This window comes from Phocoena sinus, chromosome 10, assembly GCF_008692025.1.
Source record: "Phocoena sinus isolate mPhoSin1 chromosome 10, mPhoSin1.pri, whole genome shotgun sequence".
Classification (NCBI taxonomy): domain Eukaryota; kingdom Metazoa; phylum Chordata; class Mammalia; order Artiodactyla; family Phocoenidae; genus Phocoena; species Phocoena sinus.
The window spans coordinates 101,107,866-101,128,463 of NC_045772.1; the positions used below are offsets into that span (position 1 = coordinate 101,107,866).

Here is a 20,598-nt window from a genome sequence, read left to right on the forward strand (position 1 = left end):
TGCTGGCCCCCGACCCGGGCGTTGGCACTGGGGGCCGAGTGCCGCCACCCCGTAGCCCTGCCACGCCTGGCTCTGCCCAGCCTCACCCCCTCCAGCCTGGGACGCGGCGCTGCTCACAGGGCTGAAGACCCGCTGCTGCCCGTCCTTCCCTTGTAAAGTGGGAACAGTTTCGCTGGCAGGATGTGGAGTTTGCTGCACGTAATCACCAGCGTGAGCAGGTGTGTCCACAGCCAGCCGTCAGGTGCCAGTGGTCGCTGTCCCAGGTTTTCCATTCATCCTGTCTCACTGCTTCTTGTTGCACCCCGTGGTCACCAGCTCAGCTGCAGACAAAGGGATGCAGGGACCCCGAGGTTTAAGGAAAATACGTGAGAGGAGAAGTTTCAGTGGAGAATTCCGTCCATTCACTTGTTTTTTTCTCCGGATCCGGAGAAGATTGTGATTATTTGGAGCATCTCGGGCTGACCCAAAGACAGTTAGGGGCTGGTTAGACCCTGGGTGAGGGACCATTCTGAGGACGCTGGCTTGAGATCCACACGCTTTCCCAGGTGTCCGGGGGGTTCCCTGGACTCGCAGCCCGGAGCCTCAGCCGCCCTCGACCTCATCTCCCAACCTTCTCCAGGTCACAAGCTGTAACGGGGATAATGGACGATCCTCTTTCACCTGTTTGAAAGCTGCTTTAAGAGTGTGAAGCATAGAGTTGCTTTCTTCACGTCTGCGATTTGCTTTAAGATCATCCAGCCTGTATGCCGCGGAGGCAGTGACGAGCGAGATGTGGACCCGGGGAGACTGGCCGTGAGCCATTGTCCAAGCCGGGCATTGGGCCCCCAGCTCTTCACACTGCTCTGTCCACCATGTGTGTCTTCTTAAACATTCACACCCTGCAGCTGTGCTTACCGGGGATCCCACATGGACCTTCCCCCAAGACCCCCGGATCCCTCACCCACGCTCAGCGGCTCAGCTTCGGGCTCCCCGGACCGTGGCCTGGGCGCCAGTTCAGGACTCGGCACATCACGTGTTTGTCTCGTGGCACCTTCGTGGCCGTCGCGTGCGGTAGGTCCTCTTGCCCCATTTCACAGGTGAGCCCAGGGCGGCCACACAGCTTTCCCAGGGCTGTGCCCTCGTCCACGGCGGGGCTCTGTCTCCAGAGCTGTGCTCTCCACCCCCGTCAGTGGCCACCTCTCTGGGCGCGCGGGGTCCACGGGGGCGGGGTGGGGAGGGGAGGTGGGCAGAGGAGGGCAGGCCGTGCTCTTCACAGGCCTCAAGTTTGACCTTGGAAGACAGTTTTGCCGGCAGGGGGTTCAAGGATGAGGGGGAGGCAGGAAGGGACACGGGCGAGTGGTCTGGTGTCCCCAGGGCAAGGTCACTCGCTCGGCGGGAGGGCACGGCGGGGCCCAAGGTCAGTGCCCGGAGGCCTGCGATGCCCTGGAGAGGAAGGCCTGCTAGGGAGCGTGGCACACGCGCCCAGGTGCCCCCTGCAGCCACCGTGGGGAGCTGACCGGGGAAAGGCAGCTGGGTGTCCGGGCTGGGAGGGAGCGGTCCGCCAGCCCGAGGCTGTGGGACGCACTAGGAGGAGGCTGGGCCCGGGTCCCGCTTACACAGTAGGGAGTGAGGGGCCTAGGGGTTGACCCCTGTCGGTGTCCCCAGCCTCCCTCCCTGTTCTCTGAGTGGCTCGTGGCCAGTCCAGGGCTCAGAGCCAGGGAGGGGCTGAGGATGTGGGGACACCTCCCCTGGCAGGAGGGTTTGGGGCATCGAGGCCAGTGGGGGTTCAGAGGGTAGAGGGGAGCCACGGTCTCACCAGCAGGAACCGGGCGGGGGCCCCCCGGGGGCCTGGGCCAGGAGGGACGCCCTGCCTTCCCGCCGCCATCCATACGGCGCCTGGTACCCGCTGCCCGTCCTGGGTGTCCCCAGGCTGCCTGTGCCTGAAGGGACGTGCTCTGCGGTCCCGGGAGGGCGAGGACAGCATCCACCCGTGAATTTATTTCTCAGGATTCCCGTCGGGCTTTGGCGGGAAGCTGCGGCATCCCTGCCTGGAGCTTGGGTGGGCAGCGGGCGGCCTCCACGCCCGGACAGCTCGAGGAGGAGGGCGGCTGGAGGGCTCGGTCAGGCTCTCCTTGGGTTGTCACCGTAGTGTGGACGTCAGGATGAGTCACCTGATGCTTTGGGGAAAAGAAAACTCGAGTAGCCACTCAGCCTTCCTGTCCGGTGGGCCATCGAGGGACCGAGTCTCCAGGCTGCCCGGCCCCTCCCCACGCTTGGCCTCTCCAGGGCCTGCGGAGGTACGGGGAGCAGTATCCCCACTCTGCTGGACGGGTGGGCAACCAGGGCAAAGTAGGGCTTGGCCCGTGGGGCCCTTGGCCGTGAGCGGGAAGGCCGGTGTGCCAGGAGTCGGAAGACGGGGTCTCCGTCCGGTCTGTACTGCGGGTCGGGTGTGTGGCCCTGGAGAGTCCACCTGGCTTCTCTCACCTTCAGTTTCCTCGTTTTAAAAGTAGAGATAAGGATGCCCACTCCCACAGATGGGGGACACGGGACCTGGAGTGGGAAGTCTTTTGCGGGGGGTCACGGGCCTCTTCACCTGCCCTGTTCCAGGCCCCCCCATCCTGGCTGCAGTGCCCTCCCCCAGGGGCGTCAGATGCCAACAAGCACGTTGCTTCCGCTGTAGAGGGAAAAACCCAGATGCCAGCGCGCCTGCCTCATCGGCCGTGGCCATGCTGCCCTCCCACAGGGATGCGGTCCTGAATGCAGACTTTGTCCCGTTTGGCCAAAGGGACCTGGGAGACTGGAACCTGATGCCGGGTCACTGAGCCAGGACATCACGCCGTGGGCTCCAGCCCGCAGCCCCCGACGTGGACCGGAACTGCGGGAGGTGCGGTGTCCCCATCCAAGACGGCAGCTGAGCCTGCTCCCCGGCCCAGGCCTGCGGCTGGAAGGACCCCGAGGGCAGGCGTGCGGCTCCTCCTTCTCTGGGGCCCCTGCGTGCAGCGGTGCATACTTGAGCTCACACTGGGACTGCCGTGGACTCGGCGGCCTCCCACGAGCCTTGACTCCAGGACCGTCCCACAGCGGGCCCGGTTCCGGCCCGTGTGGCTGCAAGCGTACTGGCCGGGTGGCTGTCAGGAGGAGACCTCCCCTGAGGGCCAGCCTGGGGGGATGCCGTCTGCTCCCCGCCCAGTCACAATCCTGCCTCCAGGCTAGGAGGGGGGCAGCTGGGACTGAGCCTGGAGCCCGGGACCCTGCTGAGTCCCGATGGCCTCACCATCAGCTCCCCTGGGATCGGGTCCTCTGGGGCCTTGAGACTTTCCTTTCTTTCCAGCAGCTTCTGAGCAGTCTGACGACGCTCCTTCCTGCGTCGCCGACTGCGGCGGGTAGAGACCCGGAGCCTAAGGCCGGTGTCGCTTCTCCAGAGGAGGGTCTTCGTGCTGAAGGCTTGTTTGATGTTTGGGGAAGTTGCCAGGGACTGCGGTGGCCGCTGGTCTCTCTAAAGGCTCCTCCCCTCCCCCTGAGCGCGTGCATGTGGATGTGTGTGCGCGTGTGTGTACGGACAGCCACACAACCAAACTGCGTGTTCACACGCACACGTACCCACAGGCTTTGGCCCAGAGGGTCTCCCTGCCATGAAGGAAATGAGTAAACAAATTCCACATTTTTGTTCCCCTCGGAGGCTTGCAAAGAAGGTGTTAAGAGTGCAAGGTTTAAATCATAAACTTTATTAAAAGCCAAACGGCCCGACGTGTAGCTGTTGCCAACTTGGACCGTGTCTGGGGCGAGGCTCCTGAGCTGATCTGGAAGGCATCAGAGGGGGAGGACGCGCCCGGGCAGGAGCACGGGGCGGCCTGCGTGCAGGGATTCTCCCCTCCGCGCGCCCTCACGCTCCCTCCTCAGCCTCCCGGACTCAGAGCCCCAGCTGTGCGCAGCCGGGTGGCTTGCAGGGCACTCTTCTGACCCGACGCCGGGGTTCACATCTGTGTCTCACCAGCTCTTCCGGGGGCCCCTGTGAGGTCTGCGTCCAGGTTGGCATCAGTTGCCGTTGCCGGGGGTGACTCACGTCCCTGGGGCAGCCCCCCGGCCCACCAGCTCCCACCACCACCAAAGTGGTTTGTGGTCGTCCTGCTGGGTGGCCCCCTGTGAGTTTAAGAAATGAGACTGAGAAGGGAGTCACTTGTAGAGCACATGCGGTGTGCCCTCGGTCGCCCGGCTGCAAGCGGAGGGCAGGAAGGGGCTGCTGATTAAATGCCCGCGATGAGCTGGACGCCAAGCCAGCCCTGGCCACACGACGGACCGGGGTCCCATCTGCGTTTCAGACGGATGTGGCTCACATCTGTTCTCTCATCAGTGTACCCTCTGCATACAAGAGTGTCCGCATCCTAGGTGCTCGATAAAACCGCACTCCACGAATGGATGGGAAGGAAACAGAGCTCAGAGCGGGATGCCGCATACGCGGGCTCACGCAGCCCGGCTGCGGCCAGCTGGGTAGACCCCCGGGATGCCCGACTCCCGGCCTGGCTCCACCTCTCCTGCCTTCCAGGCTCTTCTGCCTCTTCTCTGGGTATAGCTTGTGGGGCTCTTTCAAAGGCTACCAGCAAGTGATATGGCAGTTCCCTCCAAAATTAAACTAAACTAACTACCAGATGACCTGGCAGCTCTACTTCTGGGTCTGTACCCCAGAGAACTGAGGGTCTTAAAGAGATGCCTGTACACGCACGTCCATGGCAGCATATGCACAAAAGCCAAAAGGTAGAAGCGATACAAGTGTCCATCGATGGATGAACAGGTGAAACAAAGTATCCATACGATGGAATGTTATTCAGCCTTAAAAAAAAAGAAAAAAAGAAAAGAAATCCTGACGCAGGATACAACATGGAGGAAACTTGAAGACATTATGCTAAGTGATTAAGCCAGACCCCAAAGGACAAATATTGTGTGACTCCTCTTACGGAGCTCCCTGGAATAGGCAAGTTCACAGGAACAGAAAGTGGGAGCGTGGCTGTCACGGCGGGAGGAGGGGGATGGGAAGTTAGTGTTTAGCGGGGACAGTCTCAGTTTGGGAAGATGAAAAAGTTCTGGATGTGAACCGTGGTGATGGTCACACACAATGTGAATGTACTTAATGCCACTGAATTATGCACTAAAAAATGGTTAAAATGGTAACTTTATATGTAAATTTTATCACAATAAAAAAATTAATTAAAAAAGAAATACAGACAATGTAGAATGGAGTTTTCGTTGGGGATGACATGAAACTTTTGAGTATAGACTGTGGTGACGATTATTCAACATTGTGAATTCAGTGTCACTGCATTGTGTACTTACCGATAGTTAAAATAATAAGTGTTATATTATATGTTTTTTTGTTTGTTTGTTGGCGGTACGCCGGCCTCTCACCGTTGCGGCCTCTCCCGTTGCGGAGCACAGGCTCCGGACGAGCAGGCCCAGAAGCCATGGCTCACGGGCCCAGCCGCTCCACGGCACGTGGGATCTTCCCGGACCGGGGCACGAACCCGCATCCCCTGCATCGGCAGGTGGACTCTCAACCACTGCGCCACCAGGGAAGCCCTGTTACATGTTTTTTATCACACACACAGAAATTTTTTTAATTTTAAAGGCTGCTCCACACCCGATCCTTGCAGTCTTGGGCACTGCTTTGGTCGCTGTTGCTCCCTTGCCTAGAACCTCTCAAGGTTCCTCTTAGCCCAGGATGAAGCCTAAGCCATTCCGCCCAGCACCAAGGCCTGTCCACTGCCCGGTCACTGCTCATCGGCTCCCCGCACCAGCCTCCCCGGGGCCTCCCCGCTCCCTTGCTCGGCCCCGACCCCGGTTCAGGGCCAGTGTCCCTGGAACATTGACAGTGTCCTGGCAGCTCCTTGCTGGCCCATCCCAGACGCACCCTCCCTGTAGCCCCAGGCTGTCCAGTCATTCTTTTGCCTCCCTCTGGTCTGCCCGAAAAGGACACCTGCATGCTTCCTCTGCTTTCCAAACAGGGAACAGGGCATAAGGAGGTTGAGTAAACTACCTTTTATTAGATTTGTTTGGTTTAGAGCAGAAACCCTGTGAGGAATTCACTTTATATCGGAAGTAGAGAGAAGCTGCTTTCTATTAAGGGGTTGCCCAAACTCCCCTCTTATTACAGGATCCCCCGGACTACACACAGCCGCTCACACTCTCTGAGGCCACCAGTTCTATCTTTGAACAGATTTTTATGTTAGGAAATTCTTCCTTGTAGACTTGTGGGTGATTAGAGCTGCAAAGGATCTTAAAAAAATCTTGTCCGGTCTCTTCATCTTAAACAGAAGGAGGTCTGGAAACACTAAGCACGGCGGTCGTGGTCCCATGGCCACTCCGGGGCAGGCCCAGATCCCCACCCTGCAGGCCGGGCCCCCTCCAGCGCCGCACCCAAGCCCCCTGCGCTGGGGCCCCAGCCCCGCCTGAATCCCACGGCAGCTACAGCTCTTTCCCAGTGGCCCCAGCTCAGGACGTGTCTTCCCCAAGGTCCGCCTGAGAGCTGGGTGACGGGAGGCCAGGCACAGGCTGAACCTGGATCCATCTCAGCCCTTCCTACGTCAGCAAGAATCGGTCTGCGCTACCAGAAGCAGCAAAGGTCAATGCTGTTTACTCCGACCAGGCCCGGGCACCCCACTGATGCCACCCATGGAGGCGGCATCTCACATTTTGTTTAATAAATAAATCCAGCGTCCAGCGGAGACAGCAGAAGACAGTTGATGCTTCCAAACTGTAGTGCTCACTGGGATTCTCAAATTGCCAGCAACTGCAAAGTGTAGATGTGAACCTGGGGCATGAGATGGGGGTTCACCCACTCCCCACTGTGGAGCCAGAAACTGTAGCTACCTACGTTTGTACCAAATTTAATTGCTGTATCCGACAAAAACACCAACACATACTCAACTTCACACACAGCCTCTGAAACGGCTTGAGAAAAACCCCAAATAACTTGGAAGTAACGTTCAAACAGAACTTCTCAACCCAACTACAAGGCTTATGGAGCAGACTTTCAAAGGAGCTATCAAGATATCTGAGAAATGAGAAAACTCGAAACTACACTTAAAATTTTTGACTGCCTGCATGAAAAGAAGGAATGTCCCAGACTGTCCCTGGTACTATGGGGTGAGTGTGGGGTGACTGCCTGAGCAGAAGGGCTGGGGCACCCACACATGCATGGCACCTCCCACCCCCAACAGATATCCTACCAAAAAGGAAAATGAGTCTAATCTGGGATGATTTATTTTTAGTGAACCCATGTTGTGTCCTTGTACTGAATAATTTCTGTTCAAAGTGTGTCCAGAAACACTTTAATAACCGCCTCTAAATGTTTTGCTGTAAGATTAACATTAATTTAAAAATTTAAAAAAGCAGTTCATGTTTGACCCCCCAGAGCAGATGCTGGCAATGTTCCTCTGTAGTGAGACAGACAGGCCAGCTTCACGGGTGTCACTCAGGACCCTGGGTTTAGAGGGGCTACCACACTCGTCCTCTGCTCTACTATGACCATTGTGGGATTCTTAACCATTTTTTTAAAATAAAGTTATTTATTTTATTTATTTATTTTTGGCTGCGTTGGGTCTTCATTGCTGCACACGGGCTTCCTCTAGTTGCGGCAAGCGTCCCCTGCATCGGCAGGCGGACTCTCAACCACTGCGCCACCAGGGAAGCCGCTCGGTCTGTAACCTTTGAGAATGGCTTTTCTCAGCAGAATGTCTTTGAGATCCACCTAGATTGTTGCACGGATCAGTGTTGGTTCCTTTTGGTCACTGAGTTGGTATGGACGGGCCACGTTTTGTTCACACACTGACCTGTTGAAGGACATGTGGGCCATTTCCAAGTCTGGGCTGTTACAAATAGAGCTACTGTGAACTTCCAGGTACAGGTTCTGTGGGAGCACAAGTTTTCATTTCTCTGGGATAAAGGCCCAGGTGTGCGAATGCCAGATCGTATGGCGCACGTATGTTTAGTTTTTAAAGAAACCGCCAGACTCTTTTCCAGAGAGGCTGCTCCATTTTGCATTCCCACTGGCAACGTACGAGAGAGCCACTTGCCACGGCCTTACCAGTCACTCTGCATTTTAGCTGTCCTCGTGGGTCTGGGCTGGCACCTCACCGTGGATTTCGCTGGCGTGTTCCTAGTGGCTGGTGACGAGCACGTTGATTTTTGTATGATGCTGAGGCTCACATTTTCAACCTATGGGTGCCCAGTGGCCCCAGCACCCCTTGCTGAAAAGACTGTTCGTCCCACTACCACATGTAGAACAGATGGCTGGTGGGAAGCCGCCGCATAGCACAGGGAGATCGGCTCGGTGCTTTGTGACCACGTAGAGGGGTGGGATAGGGAGGGTGGGAGGGAGACGCAAGATGGAGGAGATATGGGGATATGTGTATACGTATGGTTGATTCACTTTGTTATCCAGCAGAAGCTAACGCACCATTGTAGAGCAATTATAGTCCAATAAAGATGTTGGAAAAAAAAAAAAAAGACTGAACTGCTGGGGACAACCGTCCCCCCAATGAGCTGCCTTTGCAGCTTTGTCAACAGCATTTGGGGGTGTTTGTGTGGGTCTGTTCCCAGGCTCCGCACCCTGTTCCACTGATCTGTCTGTCCTTCCATTAAGCCATGCTGCCTTGATTACTCCAACTATATTGTAAGTTTTCACATCAGGTACAGTAATTCTTCCCAATTTATTCTTCCAAACGGAGTGGATTTTAAGACAGTATCCCCCCTAGATTCCGTTCTAGGCTCAGACAAGCCCAGGAAATTTCAACACAAGTTGGGTGATTTGGGAAATGTTTTAGGACTCTGGAAAAAGGTGTGTTTTTCCCCACAAGAATGGATGGACACATTTCCTCTTTTTCTTTTCTTGTTTTTTTTTTCTTATTATGGTAAAATATAAATGACATGAAATTTACCATTTTAACCATTTGTAAGTGTCCGGTTCAATAGTGTCAAGTGCACTCACGCTGTGGTGCAATCATCCGCCTCCAGAACTTTTTCATCTTCCCCAACTGAAGCTCCGCCCCCTCCTGCCGCCCCTCCCCCGGCCCCGGTGAGCGCTAGTCTACCTCTTGTCTCTATGTGTTTGCCTCTTCTCGGTGCCCTCATGTAAGTGGAGTCACACAATATTGGTCCTGTTGTGTCTGGCTTACGTCACTGAGCACAGTGACTTCAAGTTTCATCCATGCTGTAGCTTGAGTCAAATTTTCGTTCCTTTTTAAGACTGAATGACGTTCCACTGTGTGTTTTTACGCATTGTGTTTATCCATCCATCAGTCAGTGGATGTCTGAGCTGTTTCCACCCCTCTGCTCTCGTGACCTCGGGGTCCTGATGCATCTTCTCGATTCCTGGGTTCACGCCCAGGAGTGGACCAGCTTCTCCTATGGCAGACTCTGGACTTGTTCAAACCTCTGCTTCCTTCCCTCCTCCCGTCGAGACCCCAGGGGCCACCAGCAAGGGGGTCCACAGGGCCACCAGGGGGAGCCTCCCACCCTGGGATCCAGTGGGTCTTTGCTTTCTTTGCAGCTTCTGGCTGGTGGGGCAGGAGGGGACACAGCGCACAGGAAGCGGCAGCCTCCCACTGCTCGGGCCTGGCCCGGCCTGAGTGGCTTGGCGGGTAGAGCTTGTTCCCCAGAGCTCCAGGTACGGCCCCAGAATTGTTTTATTAAAAGCATCACGTCAGGGCTTCCCTGGTGGCGCAGTGGTTGAGAGTCCGCCTGCCGACGCAGGGGACACGGGTTCGTGCCCCGGTCCGGGAAGATCCCACATGCCGCGGAGCGGCTGGGCCCGTGAGCCGTGGCCGCTGAGTCTGCGCGTCCGGAGCCTGTGCTCCGCAGCGGGAGAGGCCGCAACAGTGAGAGGCCCGCGTACCGCAAAAAAAAAAAAAAAAAAAAAAGCATCATGTCTCCAGCCCCAGGGGCCAGAGAACCGCCCTTTTTCTTAGTTTGGGGGAAATTGGTTTCCTGCCTCCCTGTAAGCTTGAACAGATTACGCAGAAAAGCACTTTATCTTCTGCATTTCTCCCACCGTCTCCAGCGCAGCCCGCCCACCCCCCACACCGCTATTTATAGAACTGGGCCAGCGTGACTCCCGCCCCTGAATGATGGTGGGCGTGGGATGGAGACCTGGGGTGTCTGGGGCGGAGTTTGGAGAAGCCCCTGTCTCCACATTGGCTCTTGTACACCTGGGGACAGGTGAGGCCTGACCTGGGTCCCCCTGGCCTCGCTGGGTCTCAGCGTTCTCACCTGCAGGATGGGATGACGAGGGTGCTGTCCTCAGAGTGCCGTTAGGAGGGTCACATTCCTCAGACCGTGTTCGCGCTCCATTAGGACTGGTCAGTGCTGTCCTGACGCTGTTCCAATATAATCTCTGGACCGAGCAGGTGTCCCTCCACACATTTCCTGACACCACATACTAGTGGGAAATCCATAAAAGCTAACAGTCATCCCTGTGACGCGGTGTAACTGACAAATCACCCTCACTCGTTGCCATGGGAACTATCCAGATCCGGAAGGTTTCCCATAAGCCGGGCTCCGGGGTCTGCGCTTCCCAAACAGTGGTTCTTATGCTGGAGAGGGTGTTCCCTCCCCGACCCCAGAACCAGCAGCCCCACCCGACCACCGCACCAGGGCCCCGAGGAAGGTGGAGGGACACCCAGGGGGCTACTGGAGGGCAAGGAGGGCTGGCCGGGCCAGGGCTGCAAGCAGGAACACGGCCCAGGTGGTTCCTCCTGTTGGCTGCCCTGGGCGAGGAGCGGACGGGTGGTGCCCTGGGGCTGCCCCACAGCTTCTCCGTAGCTGAGTGTATGCCTGTGGCTTCAGCTGCTCAAAACATCCTTTATTGCTACCAGCCCGCCAGCCCCTCCCGAGCCCACTGAGACGGGAAAGAAAGTCAGACTGGGCTCTGCGGTTAAAGCTGGGCCTCGGCGTGGGGCTGGGCTGGGGCGCTGGGGCTGCCCGTGCGGAGCAGGACAGGATGCATCACCTCTGGCACCGTGGTCTCAGGACCACCTCTCGGAGCCCAGTCCTGGGCAGTGAGGGGCCTCCTTGTCACCCCTCCCTCACTGGGGGTGACTGTCTTCCCTCGGCCCCCAGGGGACAAGGCTGAGTGTTCCCTCTTTTGTTTCAAGCAGTGAGGACTCCACTCGGCTGGTGGGGACCCTCCAGCCCGTGGCCTTGGCGGCTGACCCAAGGCCCTCCCGGCACGCCCGCCGGCTGCCCGCTCTTGCCCGCCTCGGACCACCCCTGCTCAGGCCCCCAGCTCCGGCCCTCCCTCCCCTCCTCCAGCAGCTCTGAGCCAGCTCCTCCCCAGAGAGAAACTCCCCTCCCTCCCTCTCTCTGGCCCAACTGCCAACCCGCCTGATTCATCTCTGTCTCCCCACATCAAAGGCTCTCGGGCCAGGGCTTGGCCCTAAGTCAAAACGTACGTGCTCCATAGCTGGAGCACGAGTGTCCTCTGTCTGTCCGGGTCGCTGTCATAGCGGCCGTGCTCAGGGTTCTCTAAGTGCAAAGGGAGAGCCTTTTAAACTATTGATGGTGACCAGGTCGGGTCTGAACCTTTAACAGTTAGAATGAAGGCATCTTTGAAACACACACTCAAAACCCATCCCAGCGAGTGAAATTCCTGGGGACCCTGGATTGCCAGGCCTGGGTTTCGATGACCTGGGCCTCCTCTGTCAGCTTCCGGAGACCCTGTCCCTGTCACTCACTGCAAACCCAGGTGGACATTTAAACTGAAAAGCTGAGCGAGCAGCTCCTGGCTGCCTGCCACCAGCTGGGACAGAAGCCCTGACAGAGCCTTGGGGAGTGAACTGGAGGTGGGCGGCCGCCTGGGTGTTGAGATCTAAAGGTACTGGGAAGGCTCCCAGCGTCCCATCTACCCCCAGGGCCCTGAAGCATCTCCTCCATCCAGATGCTGGGGTGCCTGAAATTCCACCACTGGAGAATCTGCTGTGGGTCTGGTAGCTCTTCTGTTTCCAGAAATTCCTGCTTAAAATGCACCCCAGATGGCAGCCCACGACTGAAATCAGCCTACGGGATACAGGTGTGGTTACCAGGCTACAAGAAAGGCAAAAAGGAAATGAAGCAGGGCTGGGGGGAGGGGGGGCGGTTAGGAGTTTGATTAAGGAGTGGGTGAGGTCACTAGCCAGCACTTTCCCCTCCTGGGCAGTCACCTCCCACCCTGTTCTCTCCTTATCAGTTTCCCTCCCACCCACTCAGGTTTGGGAGACGCGGGTCAGCCCCTCCAGCCCACCAGCAAGTCTCTCAAAGCCAATGGCATTTATATGTTTCTTCTCTTGGAATCAAAGGTGTTTAAGGCCCATGTTTGAAACTTGAAAGGAAACACTGAATATAATTCCAGTCTCTTTGCTCATCCTCTTTCCGTCTCGCTGTCTTCATGGCCAGAGCATGAAGTCTCAAGAAGGGCTTCTAGGAGGGCGGAGTCCCCAGAGTCTCATTAGCGTTGAAGCTGATTGCTGTTCCCTGTGACTTGTTTTCATTGATCAACCTGTTTACGGACATCCAGGGTTAGTGCAGGTGCTGAACTTAGTTATGTGTTAGGACCCAGAGGCTTGTGGACAGAGTGAAAAAGATCAGAGAACAGGGGAGGGTGTTGGGCTAGGTGCTTAAAATTTCACATCGTCCAGTGTAACTCCATTACGATGATACATTCCCACGTGTCACTGTTCGCCTCTTGTGCTACAACCATTTTTTCTCAAGCCAAACAAAAGCTCCAGCCAGGGACCCACCAGCACAGCTTCCCAGCTCAGAAGGTGGGATTCAGGAGTTCATAAGTGCTTCTGACGATAAGTACAGGTCGGGGGACAAACCATGACTTAACCGTGAGAGGTTTGGGTTACCTATGGATTTCCTCTTTCATCCTCATTAGTACCCTTTAGCGAAAGTGAACTCTCAAACACTATGGTGATGGCGGACCTGGAGCCCAGTCTCAGGGGATGCATCGCCGAGGCCAAGGTGGGCTGGAGTCGGGCTGGGGAACCAGGTGGGCTCCCCTCCGCCCTGCCGTCCGCCTGGGCCTCTGGGAGCCAGGGCGCCTCTCCTCTCCCCTCAGGCTTGCTGGGTGTGGACCTACGGGACCCTGTGGCCGAGTCTTAGACTGAGCTGAGGACCAGAATCACCTGTGGGGCCTCAAAAGTACAGACCACAGACACACCTGTTCAGAAGGCCTGAGGTGCAAGCCTGGGAGTCTGTGTTTGTAACAGTCTTTCCTGGGAGGTTCTGATAAACCCGGAATCCAACCCACCAGGGCCCTAGGAAGCCTCCCAAGCAGCAGTTTCGGAGCCCGAGGATGGTGAGACACCCTCTGGTCACAAGACTCAACATCCCCTGGAGAGGAGGGAGGAAGGCCCCCTAGGGCGCGGACTGCTAACCATCCCTCCGAGCTCCCGGCCCCCTCCTCCAACACCAGGAATTTCTCATCCGCCTCACTTTTCTTCTGATTTCAAGCGTGTCCAGGGGCCGTATTGTGAAGAGCACATCACTTGACCCCAGGGCCCCTGCCGGCCGGCTCTCCTCCCAGTTAACCATGCAGGGATTATCCCCGAGGCTCCATCCCCTCCCACCTTGACCCTGGCCGTCTGGCTTTCATAGTTATCAGTTGTTTGCTGGAGCTGCGTCTCCAGCCACCCCGACCTCTAACCCCGCTCCGGGTCGCTGTTTCCTGCCGTCAACACTTGACCGCCCCTACTGACCCTCAAAACGAGATGGACGTGGGGTCCATCTCCCACCCACACCTCCAGCCGCTTCCCTTTCCCTTTGACCCAGTCTTGGCTTTGTGAGGTTAGCGAGGACACTGCGGCCCCAAGAGAGGAAGTGACCTGTGCGGGGTCCACCCCGTCCTGAGGGCACCGGGATCTACAGCGGGGCACCTGACCTGGCTGTGTGCCCCTCTGCGGCCCCCAGCCCCACCATGAGGGCAGACCTCCTGACGCGGGCACCGTGTCCCTGTGCCCTCCTACATCCGTCTGTACAGAACACACGAAAGGACTTCAGTCAAAGCTGAGAAGGGGAAACAGGAGGGACATGGGGACACTGGCATCTCAAAAGGGATGTAGCATTTCGTGTCCGTGGCGACTCCAAACAGGGCCTCCCTTTGGGCCATACTCTGGAGCAGTTTATTCCTGGGGCCCCGCCCACGAGGGCTTCCTGTCCGCGCACCCTGGGGCCTCGGCAGGTGACAGAGGCTAGGGTCTCCGGATTTTGCCAGTCTTTAGTGACACCTTCAGCTGCCTCATTCTACATATTTGTGAAGCAGTAATTCATTCAAGGAACAATTTAGGACCCTGTATATCTTCTCGTAGGAGAAAAATGGGGATGAAGATCCAGGGGTTCAAGGGCTGAGAGCCACAGCAGACTGTCCAAATGGGAACGAACTCAGCCCTGTCTACTTTGGAGTAGTAATACCGTTACTAGTTTGTACTGAGTGTGTACCACATACAAGACGTGGTTCTCGGTTTCCTCACCTGCATTGCCTGACTTAAGCCTCAGGCTCCCCCAGGCAGGCTGCCGTCTTACTCCCTTGCAGACGAGGAAACCCGGGCTGAGAGACAGCAGTGGCGTCTTGCCCAAGATCGCACAGGCAGTGAGTCCGGACTTCCCGGGGGGGCTGACGTGGAGCCCCCTGCTCAGCACCCTCGTTAGATGTCGCCCTGGAGGGCACTTGGCCTCTCTTTGGGGAGAATTGGTCACAGGAGACCCCTCCAAGTGCGGTGAGCGGAGCTGTCCTCATTGGATGGATCTCAAGCAAGATAAAACGTAACTCTGCACGTATCAGCGGTTGAAACTGTCAATACTTTAGCCTCCTTCTGCCTTTATACAGATTCCTTGGGCTGCTGGCCTCCCGGGGTGAACTTTTCCCAGGAAGTCAACTGCAGATTGAGTTCATGACGGCAGAACTTTCTTCTCACCTGCTGCCTTCAGTGCTTAGAATCCCCCTGACCCACACGTCCCAGAATGGCTCAGCTACCGTTGAGTCCGTGGGGGAATCTATGGATGGTATCCGGACATTTGGGTCCGAATCTACCATTGTTTTCAGCCCTTGTTCTCAGAAAGGCAGCCAGATAAGAGGCACAAAATGAACGCCGAACGGCCCAGGCAACGCGCCTGCGAAGTAGCTGTTGGGAGGCGGTTACCAGGTTTGCCTCTCTGTCCTCTGGCTTCAAAGGCTCATCAGGTTGGTGACCCCAAGAAATCCTCTGTGCATCCCTATGAACCCTTAGAAAGGGCCAGAGAAGCAGGCTGGGGTGGGGGGCGGACCTTCCCACCTCAGGGCGCTTTCCTCCTCCTCCATCTGGAGCAGCTGCGCCCTCCGAAGCGCTTCCTCCCGGGGCTGGGATGGAAAGGGAACGGTCGCCCTCAGCGTGCACAGCCCAAGGGGCAGAGGTCAGCCCTAGACCTAGTACCCCGACAGGCTGGCTCCTCCTGTCTCTTTCTGATGGGGTTTCGTTAGCTGTTCTGGCTTGGAAGGGGCCTCCCGATGTGGCCGGTGGCCTGTGAGGGCATGACCAGGACGGGGGAATAGGGTCTCCAATAAAGAGCAGAAGTCTTTACTGATTTCCATATGTCCAAATACTTGCTTTCTCTTTCTTTGTTTAAACCACAAATGCCAAGTCAGGGTATGTTTTATCTGGGGGAGAAGGCAAGAGGCCCCACCCAGCAATCACAGACAAAACATGGGCAAGATCTGTCCACAGCCCCATCGGCTCTCATCTCCGGGCTGACTCAGGCAGTGGGGCGCTCACCACTTCCCTTGGGAATCCAGCCCAGGACTCGGGGTTCCTCGTGTGAATGCTTTCCCAGCTACTCAGCCACATGCTTCTTTCCTGGGGGGGGGGGGGGGGGGGGGGGGTAGCTGCAGCTTCCCTCGCTGGACCACAACTGTTGACTCATCTTGGACCGAGACGGAGGTGGGAGGTGCAGGACCACTCCAGGGACAGCTGGGGTTGCTGTCATCCGTCACCTGCCCTCCCCCTGGGTGGTCAGCTAGCGGGGGGGGCGGGGGGGGGAGCAAAGTGGCTCGTTCTTGTGCTCCTTCCTTTAGACTTTAAACTTCCTGCGGCTGGGACCTGCTCTCAGCCATCTCTGTGTGTTTAGGGCTCAAGAAATGTGAGTGTGAAGCGAATGCCCAAATTCTCCCAGTCTGCATTCCGGAATGATCAGGGCCTCCTGCATGAGGTCTTCCCTTGACCTCCCGCAAAGACCCTAACCCCGGAGCCGATGCTTTCTCCTCAGGAGGAGAAGAACTGAGCCTATTTGTAATCTGACAAGGTGGATTCAAAGCTCTCATCCTGCATGAGGCCAGCTACCCTCTGTGTCTCATCTGTCCCCAAAGATAAAGCCTTGAACTAGTTCCCCTCCGTGAAGGGGGCGGCGGGGGGGGGGGCATGGCAATTGTAGGCCACTCATTTCAGGTTGCTGGACCTGGTCTCATAAACCCCATTCACTGCGAGGTGAGAAGAGTCGTCAGGCACCTCCGGCCAAGACGGCACAATTCCAAGGAAGACTTTCCCTCTAATTAGTCTGGTATTTGCTAAAACTGCTCTTACTTTCCTTATTGTAAAACCCAGAGGACAATAGCTCCTTATTGCCAGCCCAGTACGGTGGGTTCCTGGTCCCTCGTTCCCTGACCACCGCCCGACCCCCGCGGTCCCTTCCCCCACTGAAAGGGGAAGGTTGTCACCCTGTTCAGTTACTAATTAAAAAAGGCCAAGCCTTTGATTACTGCTATTGTTGTTTTTTCTTCTCACTGTACTGCATTCAAAGGCAATTTCTTTAGCAGAGCGACCTCCTACTCACTCAGGGAAGAGAAGGGGGGGGGGGTTCAGAACTTTGAAAAAAAAAAAAAAAGCAGTTGGAGGGCCGGCCTCAAACCATGCTGGCCCCATTGGTTGGTACCCTGTTAGTGGGGTCTGGAATCGGGTCCAGGGCTGGAGCTGGAGCTCTGCCTACTCCCTCTGGGGCAGCTCACCCAGGGTGCACTGCCCAGACCTGGGGACATCGGTCCCAGCCGGGCCTCTAGTGACCTTTCAGGCACCGGTCAGTGACTACGGACTAATTCAGGCCGGACGCTGCCCCAGAAGCGATGGGAGCGCGCGTTTCCCATGTGGAAGCACTCTTCTTGATGTACCCGCGCCGCGCCAGGTTTCCTTGTCCCAGGGATGGCTCTGCTGGGTGCTGTCGAAAGGGGTCCAGGACCAGAGGGAATGGCTCGGGTTTGTGAGGCAGAAATAACAGATCACTCCATTCCTTGGGGAGATTCAAGGAGGATAAAGCGTGTGAGTGTTTGATGTGAGTAGAAAAGCTACTACGTGAGTCCCAGAGCCTCCAGCCCCGCAGTCCCTGAGTTGGACGCTCCGGGGGCTGCTGGCGCGTGAGACCCCAGGTGCTCCCGGAGGACCGAGTCGAGTTCCGGCGAAGGGGCCGGTGGGTGTGCGGAGGGTCCGGGGGGGCTCCCCACGCGCGCCCGGGGGTCGGGGCCCGCGCAGGAGCGGGCGCGCGGGGAGCTGAGGCAGGTGCGAGGCCGGGTGCCGCCCGCGAGGAGCCCCGGGGGCGGGTTGGCTCGGCGCGGCGGGGCGGGGGCGGGGAGGAGGCGCGGGGCGGAGCGCGGGGCCCGGGACCCGCCGGCCGGCGTCGGCCCTGCACTCAGAGCCGCGGCCGCCACCGCCGCAGCCAACTCGGGCCCAAGTTCCCGGCCGCGGCGGAGAGGAGCGCGCAGCCGGCGGCCCGAGCCCCGCGCAGGGCCCGGCCTCCTCCGCTCGGCCGCCGCCCGCGCCCCGCCTCCGCCCATCGGCTCGGACCCGGCGCCGCGCGGGAGCCCTCGGGGCAAGGAGCGCGGGCTCCGCGGGGGCGACCGGCCGACCCCCGGGGCTGGGCGGACACTCGACGGGACCGGAGCGCGGCGCGGAGAGTCGGCGCCCCCGGCCGCTGCGGCCCCGCGGGCGCTAGAAGGGCCGGGTCGGGCAGAGAGCGAGCCGGAGCCCGCGGGCCTGACAAGCCGCGGACGCGCAGGTAAGCCTGGCAGCGGCCGGGAAAGCAGAGCCCACGCCCCGCCGCCCAACTTCCCTGCGCCCGCGGGCCGGTCGGGGCACCCGGATCGGGAGCGGGGAGGTGCGGTCCGGGAGGGGCCTCCCCTCCACCCCCCGCGGCCGGGGACCGCGAGCTCGGCCCGGGACGGGTCTGAGGGGCCGGGGCCCGGCGGCGCGGGGGGCGCGCAGGGGAAAGGGTCCCCGCCGCCGAACAAAGCTGGGGCCGCGGGCGCTCGCCGCGCCCGGGCCGCCTCCGGCCGGCAGGTAGCGAGGGTCCCCGCCCTCCCGGCGGGCGGGTGTCGCCGCTTTCGGTCCCCGGGCGGCGACCGCGGAGCCGCGGGGAGCCGCCCCCGGGCGCGCAGGCTCGGCCCCGGCCCGTCCGCGCGCCGCGAGCCCCCGAGCTTCCCGCGCGCTTTTCCCGGCTCGCTCGGGCCCAGCTGGGGTCCGCGGTGGGGTCTGCGCCCCGCGCCCGCCAGACTGTGGCGAGAGCTGCATCTGGATTCTTTTAACCCCCGCGAGCAGTGCTAGTTTGGTGCCTGGATTCCTGCCTAAGCCCGAGCAGGTCTCCGGCTGGTCTTCCTAGTTTTCTGTTTTCTTTCATTGCGCCTCCGCTCGCCCTGCCTCTTCCATCCCAGCCGAGAGAGGTGCGGGGTGGCCGTTCTCCACCTTCTCGTGGAGCCGCAGGGGATATTTGGCCACGCACTCTAGTTGGAGCCCCCGTTCCTAGGTGTTCTCATCCTGCAAGTCTTCGTGAGAGACCATTCCACTTGCCTGGAGCGGGACTGCTTCTGTTTTGCAGAGAGGGGAGCTGAGTGGTGACCCAGCTGTTCTGGGGGACTTGCTCTCCACTTTCCCCCGGGCCTTCTTCACTGCTTTTGCCACCTGGCTGCTTGGCAACAGCTTTCAGTTGCTACCACCCTGGGCAGAGTTTCAACCTGGTACCTGGAGGAGAAAGGCCAGGATCGTGTTACCAGTCTAGCGGCCAAGGAAGTGCCCACTTGCCAGAGCTGTGATGCCATGCCATCAGCATGGGTGTGGAAAACTCCAGTGGGGCAGAGTCACGCTCCTGGCCAAACACCAGCACCCAGGCAGGCACAGGGCTGGAAGCTTAGGGTGACCCCCCCCCGAGGCTGGCCCTAAGGCAACACGGGGGCCAGGGTGCGGCAGGCACACTCTGGGAGAGCTGAGGACCCTTTCCTGGACCCCGGCCCTCCTGCTGCTGACTCAGACGTGCAGTTTACTTATGAAAGGCAAGGCTCCGATCTCAGGCGTGGGTGAGTGAGGCCCGGCCCCGAGCTTGTGCCCACACGCCCGCCAGGAGCACACGCGCTCCCCGCGGCAGACCCGCCGACCTGTGGAACGTGGAAGGCTGAGTGGTGGTTTCCTCTGTTTCAAAATAGCATCTGTTCTCTCTTCACACAGAAGATCTGTGGTTATAAATAGCAGGAGGAAGGAGGTGCGTCTCCTGGGAAGGAAGGGCCGTGCTCAGAGCCCTCTGCACGCTCGCGGGAGGAGTGATGGGGCTGGGCTCTTTGTGGGGACATCCAGTCCGGGGCCCGAGGCCAGAGGCACACTGGGGCCAGGTCCCCGCCCCAAAAGGCGCAGGTGGAGCAGACGCAGGGAAGGGGGTTCGTGGAGCAAAGCACCTACCGAGGTGACGTGTGGATAAGGACCTAAGGGCAGCCCCACTTCGTTCCTCGGGCGTGGGACCCGCTGGGGTCTGCCTGCCGGGAAGCAGAGGCAGCCCTGCTTTCCCAGGCCCCGACTTCCCGTGTATTCCAGTATGAATGTGTGAGCAGACGTGTGCTCGGTGTGCCCGAAAGCAGCCCTCTTCGTGTCCTTTGGTTGTGCTCACGTCTCCGAGGGTGTCTTGTTGGCTTGAAACAACTGTTTTCTGAAAAGAAAATTTCTATGCCCAAAGCTTAAGCCCGACTGCTGAGAGCCACGTGCTGTGAAAAGTGAAAATCTGGGATTATTCCTCACCTGCGCGTTTCACGCTGGTCTTGCCCTAGCGGCAGCTGGAAGATTTTTTGTTGGCTCTCCTTCAAGAAGGACAGGAGCCCAGGCGAGGCTGTTCTAATTTTCACTCCTGGGATGGCTCTGCGGGTCCTGGACGGCCACGCCGGCATGTCTAGCAGGGGACGAGGGCTTTACCTGAAGCGCTAGTGCTAGCCGCCTCCGGAGGAAGCGCCACTGAGCCCACAGAGCTTTCCTGTTCGCTGCTCTGGTCTGTGCTCCCGAGCTCCTTTCCAACCTGCCTGTCATTCATCCCCTCGTCATCTTCCGAACAGGTTCTCAGACGCCGCCCATGCTCCATCCGCACACCTGAACGTGGTCCTCAGGGTTTTCAGTGGTTGGTTGGTTGGTGCTGTTTTTGTAGCCCCTTCAAGTATCTCAAGACTCACAATAGCAGATGGAGAAACCCCGAGTGAGGGGAGGACGTGGGGGCTCCCCATCCTCACCCCAGGGGCGTCCTGGCTGGCTTCCATTAAGTGTCTTCAAACTGCCTCCAGCAGTCCAGAGAAATCCAGCAGAGGGCTTGGGAACGGACGCTGTGATG

General features: G+C 58.6%; 1 protein-coding gene across 1 annotated transcript in view; it reads left to right on the forward strand.

Annotated features, from left to right (window-relative positions):
* The first annotated feature begins 17,672 nt into the window (after window positions 1–17,672).
* Window positions 17,673–20,598, forward strand: part of WNT5B (Wnt family member 5B) — a 90,335-nt gene continuing 87,409 nt past the window's right edge. The window contains exon 1 of the mRNA XM_032644928.1: window positions 17,673–18,021. The gene's annotated coding sequence lies outside the window, so the exon portion shown is untranslated. The remainder of the gene's footprint in view (window positions 18,022–20,598) is intronic.